Below are 8,931 nucleotides of genomic sequence, written 5' to 3'. Positions count from 1 at the left end.
GACATGCAAAATCAATTACTCAATTTTACAAGAATTCCAGATTTATGACAAATTTGCATATACGCACACAATATGGGAAAAGATTACCTTTCTATGCTTTGCACCACGATAGTGTGACTGAAGACTTATAGAACTCATACATGGAACTTTACAAACCTAAAAAGATAAATTGAAAACACATATTCAGTTCTGCTATAACTGATCAACTACAAAATATCTGTAAGAACTGGAAACAAACCCATGTCTACAGCAACAAACCCATGTCTACAGCAAGAACCCTCAAGGTTTTCTTTTGCTTAAACAGCACAAGTTGCCTGAAATTTAGAATAGCAGCACACCACTAACATGACCAGAAGTAGCGTGCATCATACCTGTAAATGATACTTGAATACATCTTTAAAAATAACAAGTGGTATGAACCTTTTAAGAGCCTCTCCTCCACTCTTCCCTACAGTTTCTGGATTCTTAGCTTTCTAAACATCTCTACACTGAAAAGCCAACAGAAAGGTATGGTCATACAGTGCTTAGGAGAGAACTAGGAGGCTTAGGAGACAGAACTATATCCTAGAACCACTACAATTTCAATCATTGTTACATCAAAGGGATCAGAGAAACAATGTAGGAAGTCATCTGCACTCCATTAGAAATAACAGTCAGAACAATTAATATAAGATACAGATCTACAGATATTTCTTACCATCTTCAACTAAAATACTACTACACACTTGTACCGTCTATTCTTCTTGATCTACTGCCCACATATTTAATAGGTCAGACAAAACCCCCTAGAATAATATGATTTACAAAAACGTATTATGACTCAGAGTTTCATCCTCTACAGATGAGAGAGCCTTTAAAATTGTCATAAAAACCTAACACAGATTTAAAAGCTAGCAAGTAAGGACTACAATACTGCATTTGTGACAGCTGAATTCACCACACCATAGATAACTAGTTCTTACAGGGGCTGGCAAAGTTCTTCTCCACATTAACAGCATCTCTCACATACAAGTTTGCTGCACTGCAGCTAAGTTAGTACCGCACAAATTTCTATGAGCATAGTCTTTAATACCACAAACTCGTATTTTAGCCTATATTCTGAAAAGATATCAAGAAATTTACTCACTTCACAATAATATTTTTTTTTTTCAGATACCGGTTTAGCATCTTCTGGCTTAACTTCATTTGCAGTGCTCATCCTGCAAAACTGGTTCACTGCACACAGGAAAAAGAAAGTCCGCTTCTTGTTTACGTACTACTTTTCGACAAACAACTCGGGGGCAGAGAGGGAGGAAGCATTACTCGGATAACTACATAAAGTAAGTTTAATTTTCCTTTTTCAACGCGTTTCTAGGGGAAACATAAGCTCTTTCATCACTAGAACACTCTTATGACCTTAAGCTTTCCGCACATGTAGCCCCTCATGTTTGCCTTTCCTAAAACACTTCACAGAAACGCCGGAGAAAAAGAAACCGCCCCCCCGGGAGCACCGCCCACCCGCCGCGTACACCCCCGGTGCTGGCACCTCCCCCCGCGAGTCGCTGAAGAAGCCGGGGTACCTCGGAGCCACTCTCACCCGCTGCCCCCCAGCGCCTGCTTCAGCGGGCGACCAGGCCAGCACGAGCTGCGCACACACCCACCGGCGTCCCTAGCGGAGCCGGCAATGACAACTATGGCCGAACCCCACAGAGCGCGCACGCAGCCACATCCGGGACCTCCTTCCGTCACTTCCGCTTCCTAAGACCAACAACGCGACACCAGAACGCCTTTACGCTGAAACCGTAGCACTTGCAGGAGCGTGCTCCTCCAGACGTGAAAGTGGCCTATCTCAGTAGCCAATAGGAAGAAGCTACCATGTCCCAGCCAATCAGACGCGCGAGCAGCTGGGGCAAGGTGATTTTTAAGGTGCCTCGCGCGGCGTGTTGCTTGGGTGTGATTTTTTTCTTGTCGACTGGTAGCACTGTGAGGTGACCGTTAGGGGTGAGCGATGGGCGTTCGTCGCTGAGGGGCGCTCGCGCGGGGACGGGCTGCGCCGCCTCTCTGGCTTCGAGCGTGTCCAGCTGTAAACTAATCCTCCTGTCTTCGTACTGGGGACTGGCGTTGTAAAAGATGGAGGAAAAAATAATCCTGCACGGTTTTAATTTAAATGCAAATATTTATTTTAAAATGTCTTCACTTTACATTTCAGACTGGTAATAAATGTAAAATATAATTTAGGAAATACACTTGAAATTTCCTTCTAAAAGCAGACTGAGGAAACAGTACAAAAAAAAAAAACCATAAAAGTGCACCTGTTTTAACAAAATTCCAAAATATAAAATCCATATTTTACTGCCTGTTTCAATTAGCCTGCTATTGATATATTTTGAAGTCTATTATAATTGCTGTATACAAAGCAGCATAGTTGAAAGGGGTTAGATTACACATTTYGAAAAGAGTTGTCATTATTTATTTTGCCCTCTCAGGAGTTGTTTGATTGACTACCCCAAAGTAGCCATTTACAGTAAAACTCGTGTGCCTGCTATCTGCTTGCATAAATAGATTAGCTGTAAAAGTAGTATGCTTGCCTGAATTGCATGCATAAATACACACATTACATGCACAAATTGTTGCTTTTTCAAATAATGTTGATGTAGTTATGTTCTCTTCAGAAAGGTGCCCTTAAATTTGGGATCATACAATACCCTTTTGATGGAAAAAAGCAGTTACATCAAAAATGCTGGTAGATCTCCATGCACTTTTTATTTGATCTTTTCTTCCATTATATTACTTTAGGGGGAGCAGGTCTGGCACTTGCAATAGATGGATTATTAGCGGATTTTGATAGTAGATTGTACCCCTTTTCAAGATGAATTATATTATTTTTACTGATATCTTTCATATGCATTTCTGTAACAGTCAGAGGCCTTCATATGAAGTCAGACTAAAACTTCATAATTGTTCTAATCTCAAAACCTAAAGTGGACTCACTGAAAACACTGCACTGGGCATCTTGTGTAATGCTTCCATACCCTTCTTAAAAATATATATATATTAAAAGTGCAGTCACACAGCAAAAGAATAAGCACATGTAGAAAAAGAATGAGAGAAGCAAAAGAGAAAATGTCTTCCTGGATTTTTGAAAATAGACACCAGGTTTAAACACAAAAGAATTTGTCAGTACATACTTGCAGAACTAAACTGCTGGTGGTAACTCAGTTTCTTGGCAGTATAGTCTCCTCAACAGAGTGTGTTCCACTAGCAAAGTGACTTTCTTTCTTTTCTAAAAGCACAGCTGTAGTTATTCTAAGACTTTTTTTCAGTACCTCTGTCTTGTTAGAGGTGTGGGGGATTGCACTTTTGCATAACATTGCTCTTTTGGCGAAACTTTAAAGTAGAAATAAAGCTATAGAGTGAGAAAGCAGAAAAGAGGGAGGACAGAAAGTGCCATCCTATAAAATTACAAAGGTAGAAAAGGTGGAGGGAGAAAAAGGAAGAGCTTTTAGATAGACACAACCAACTTTAGAGTAGAAAATGTTCTTTGGTTATGTTAAGAAGCTGCTTAGGTGTGAGGAAGAACCCTTTCAGAAGAGGGAAGATTATTAACTATACAGAGGAAGAATCTTTTTATTTATGATGAGAGTAGAAAGGAGATTGAATACTCTTACTGAGAACTGAGATAACTTTTACCATTTTCAAGTACTTTCGTAGAAAGATTAAAAAAAAAATGTTGCCGGTTATCTTTTGAAAAATATCCTTAAGTCAGGTTTTAAATGAATGAAGGGAATACATGGATGATGAAAAAGAAGGAAAATGAAGTGCAGAGGGGAGAATAATAGGATAAAGAAGGGAGAAAGCAAGGTGTGACTTAGGAGGAAAAGTGGCAGAATTCCTATGACACCCTTCTGCGCAAGATGGGAAGCTAGAACAGAACTTTGCTGTAGTATTTTAATTAATTAAATACACAAATTGATGAGAATAGCTAAGTAGCTGATGTTCTTTAGGTTACATTACATTCTGTCAGGTTTTTATGTTTTCCTCATGCTTAGTCTTTGGAATAGCATAATTCTGCTAATATAAATATGAAACTGGAAGTTTTTATTGTTATGCAGCTGTCAGTGGAGCCCTGTTGCACCCAGGAAATCATGTTCAGACTGCAGGGTTAGAATACCAGCTGAATGATTCAGCAAAAATGACCAGCAGTAGAATAGTTAATGCAGACACTGATTTTTTATTTTTTTTTCAGCATTTCCAAGACTAACCCAAGGAATGGAACAGGAGCACTTCATGCATCCTAGAATGATGTTTTCTGTCTGACTGAGAAATACAACTTAGTGTCAAATTACCTGTTTTCAAGAAATTCTTTTCAGCCTGAAGAGCTATACTTTCAAATTTACAGGAAAAAATAAAGACATGATTTTAGATTACAGAATTCCTGACAACGGGTGGAGAAAAAATGTCAAAGAATGCATACACCTTGACAGCAGTAACTCTCAGGGTGATTTCCCCCCTCTCCCCCCCCCAAAAAAAAAAAAAAAATTTGTCTTAACAATCTTCTTTTACTTCCCACCAAATCCTCCACCCCAAAAAAGCCAAAACAGACAAGTACACTGATCTCCATATGGTTTATAATAAAAAAAAGTAGTACTTTGTGTTTTTAATATAGTTTTCAGCAGATCACTGATGATTTTGTTCAGTACTATTAACTTAAATATACATTTCAAATTAAATTTAAATTTGTACCTAAATTCAAACTGAATTTAAAGAAACTGGAATCCATCCCTGTTTATTTCCTGACATAATTTGCAATTGCATAACATTTGTAATATGGTAACATTTTATTTTATCAATGTGCATTCTATGTAACCAGAAAAGTTGTTGGTCATATTTACTTACTTTAGATGTAAAGGTATCTGAGAAAAAATTTATAGGAGTAAAGCCAATATAAATCTAAAAAATTTAGAATATTAATTTTGAGAAAATATGATCACTGAAACCAATGTGGAGAACATAGTTCATGGGGAAAAAAGTGACAAAAGAAGTGAAAGAAAGAATAAACAGAAGGAAAAGATGGGGTACCTTTTGCAGGGGGGAATAGTATCATAGGGAAATGTATTTATAAGGACAAGCATATACGTCATATGTATTCAAAGTACAAAAACATATTTATCAGTATGGTAGTGACCATGAACATAAGCCAGTTATAGCCCTCTTGCATGAGTCTCCTTCAGCTAAATAAAAATCTTGTGACTACAACCTGAGCTTGGCCACCTTGCAGAATCTCTTTTCTTTCAGGGTGTGCATGTTACAGAAGTCTGCATAAGTTGTGATGTGATTTCACATAGCACTTTGCAAAGATTAAAAGGGAGGAAGAAACTCCAGGGCTTCTAGTGAGTTTTCTACAATCTGGTTTAGGTTTTTTGTTTCAGTGTAGTCAGAAAAGTCTTTTCTTTTCATTTTGAATGTTCAAGACAGTGAACAGAAACAAAGGAGAAGAGAACAGGGGGAAAAAAAGTATAAGAAAAAATACCCCAAAGGTTCTGTCCCTCCATCATTCTGAGTTAGGGTTTTTTAGTTACATGACACTCTCATGAAGGAAAATGAGTAAGCTGTTCTTTTCTCCTCTTCCTAAGACAATGTGTGTATTCACAGACAAGGAAAATTAGGCCTTTTAACTATTTCAGTTGAAACATCATACATTGTTAAGACAAATTAATGGCTTTTGTGAAATAACTACAATGGGTGAGGTTGTCTTACTTAAGTTCCAATATGGCTTCAACACAAGGAGTTAAGAAAGGCTTCTAGACAGCAGAAGCAGATTTTATCCCATAGAATATTCCTTGCCTCAGGCTTGGTGCCCTCCACCTAAATATTTTAAGCGCTAGGAATATCAATTGCACTCACCCTGTCAATCTAAATATCATACCAAAGTTCAGCACCAAAGGTCTTATTGAATTTGCTGATGCATAAATGTCAGACCTCCCTATGCCATCCAGAGGAATCTGAGATCTAAGGATTTTAAGAATGCATCATTGTATTCTAATGAAGGGCAATTAAAATATAGATATATACTTTGCATTACCCTATTACAATCGGGTAGCAGGAAGTAAGTCTTTCATACAAAGAATTTAGGGACATTCCTTTGATCTCCCATTTCACTATTTAAATCTGCAAACTGAGGACCAACCAAAACCAGTCCACCCCTTGCAAACTGCTATCCACACTTCAGAATTTCAAAACAATGCTCTATTTTGCTGTCCAAAAAGTCTAAAGTACAAATATATTATTGATAGTGTTATCTACAATGGAGAACTGCCCCAGTTTCAGCCCCTGGCATAACTGCATCCCAGCAAACCTTAGAGGAGGCAGGAAAATCCACTCTTTGTACTGCACAAGTTTACGCCTTGCTCAGATCAAGACAGGTTCTCAGGTAAAAATAATGGCTTACAATGGTGTACCTCATTTGGACTGGCACTTGTATGGTGCTCAGCAGCTGTCCACTGACAGCTAAAATTAGGCCAAATTCTCAGTGAAGACAAGGCCTTAAACAAGCTTTAGCACTGATAATACTCTCTGCTGTTTGTGGATTAAGTAACTCTTAGAGGGAGACACATTTTCAGGGATTTTAGAACTGTTCACCTTCCATACCGAAAAAAAAAATCAAAATAAAACCCCAAATTAAGGAGTTAATAATGTCTCAACCTCTGGAGAGTTCATAGCTTAAGAAGTTTGAAAGCTATGGTCAGTCAGGTATTACAAAGTATCAGGCACACACTGGAAAAAGAAAGGCATTTCCTTTAGCCTGAATACTCCAGGTTCAAATTAGGCAAGCATTTGACTAGGCTTTCCTTCTGCAAGAAGTTTTTTTTTTTTCACTGTTGTTAAAATAAATACATTCGGAGGCTCCTAAAACAGACTTTAGGGCAGTGCTTGGGGGATGCAAATACCAGCTCATTAAGCGTAAAAGCTAAACACCACTGATTGAAAACATCTTAAACCCTACTTCTCAGTGTTTTGAAGGTTTTTTAAATAATACCAAAGCAACAACAACCATTAGGAAAAAGTAACAATTTAAAACAACTGCTCTGCCTTTCATGCTATTTACTGATCAGTTTTCATGGGTTCATTAATGTCTGCATACAAAAAGGCTTTAAAAGATTAAATCAGTGACAATTTAACAGAGTACAATACAATGTCAGATATCAGTCCAGACTCAATCCAGAGCACATTCTGTGCAAGGAAAAATATGAGAATGAAGGAATTATATCTGTATATTAAAAACAGATAACAAGAGATTCTTTTTTGCTTTCATTTTCTCTGTTCTTTCCAAGTGGTGCAATATACCAAGTGCTTACAAAAAACTGATCTTTGTTTACTAGCAGCAGTGGTTAGTGATTGTCCAAAAAGAGGATAAGCTGCCAATCTTTTCATAAATCCAGTTCTTAGATGACTGCTGCATGTGTGTGATAACAGATTAGAAGGAATTCCATTGATAAATAACTTTTTTTTTTTCATGAGAGACCTGAGATAAAAACTTGGCAGCAAAATAAATGAAGCAAATTCAAATGTCATGCATAAGATAAGTTACCTTGTATTTTTCTTGGATTCAGACTTTATGGCAACATAAGGAAGCTAACTTGAGTACATTTACACAGGGAGTAGCCAGTGGATGACATCTCGTTTTAAGTTATACATTCATTCATCCTCCTAGAAGGAAATTACATCTCATATAGCAGATTAGATTCCCTTTTGTGCAGAAGCTTCAGCTGCCCTTACAGATTGAAATGTGTAAAACGTGACTGGTTTTGATGGGAGCATGAGAAAAATCGCTCCAACTGACATAAACCAAAAAAGTCTTAGAGTAGTTGGCATTATATCAGCAAAATAGCCTTTATTCTGTATAGGAAAGATCTTTAAAGAACTTCTGCTGTTAGTATAAGCTACTTCTGCACTGGAGAGAGAAGTCTTGCTGGTATAGTTCTCCCACTGCCAGGAAGTATTTTTATGCACAGATAAAAAATTCAGTTGCACAGTCCTCTACTAAGTTGAACCTGGTATGATCATTTATATCTGTGCAAAATGGCATCAGCATTTCCAGATGAAGACGGTAGTGTTTTACTGTAAATTTACATTAACATGTAAATGACTACAGAAGGTGCAAGGTAGTGCTAAACCAGGCCCAGGCACTCTAATTCAGAGGGGTGTCACAGTGAGTCCAAGAGTAATTAAATGAACAGCTTTTTAGCAGTCACATTGGCATGTCCTCCACTTGACCTCAGCCATCTATCCCCATGCTACTCTGACTCCACACTATCCACCTCTGCTGGGCCAGCATGTGTGTGTAGCTGCACAGCAACTAGATTGGAGAATGTAACATGGTTCATGACACAACTCTGTAAGCTCCTGTGCTGTCACAGAAGAGGGTATGGCACAGAGAAGTAAGCACTGCTATTGCTGAATGTCAAACTATGGCCTAAAAGAGCTAGTTTGTGAGAGTCTAAAAAGAACTACTGCTCTTATTTTTGTAGATAATGGATCAACAACAGAGAGCTTTTGCAGCCCCACTGTTTTATGACAGTCTTAGCCTACAGTAGTATCCAATTTGCTTGCCCAGAACTATTTGTGTGCTGGAGCTTAAATTTATGTAACATGAACACTGATAGACCAACTTGCAGTGTAAATTTCTCCCCCACAGTCTCATCTCTGAAAGGGGTCTGATGTTACATTATAGCTACTGGTAGGAGTATTAGGACAAGAATATGAGGGCTGTCTCAAATAAAAGGCAGCATATAGCCAACAGGGAGTAGATTTACCTCAGACAGAAGCAAGACTCTCATGGGTTAGGTATGGTCAGATGAAATAGGGCACATCTCTCTTGTACTGGGGAGCCCAGAACTGGACGCAGTACTCCAGGGGTGGCTTCACCAGGGCTGAGTAGAGGGGGAGAATCAC

General features: G+C 38.3%; 1 long non-coding RNA gene across 1 annotated transcript; it reads left to right on the top strand.

Annotated features, from left to right (window-relative positions):
- Positions 1-1,804: 1,804 nt before the first annotated feature.
- On the top strand, positions 1,805-4,324 carry LOC112973058. Its single transcript, XR_003255873.1, has 2 exons — positions 1,805-1,893; positions 4,226-4,324. It is a non-coding gene; the product is annotated as an uncharacterized LOC112973058 (long non-coding RNA).
- Positions 4,325-8,931: the final 4,607 nt, after the last annotated feature.

Source organism: Apteryx rowi, unplaced genomic scaffold (genome assembly GCF_003343035.1).
Source record: "Apteryx rowi isolate R43461 unplaced genomic scaffold, aptRow1 scaffold_1152, whole genome shotgun sequence".
NCBI lineage: Eukaryota > Metazoa > Chordata > Aves > Apterygiformes > Apterygidae > Apteryx > Apteryx rowi.
The sequence above is the reverse complement of the archived record's forward strand: the minus strand, read 5'-3'. Positions and strand labels throughout refer to the sequence as shown.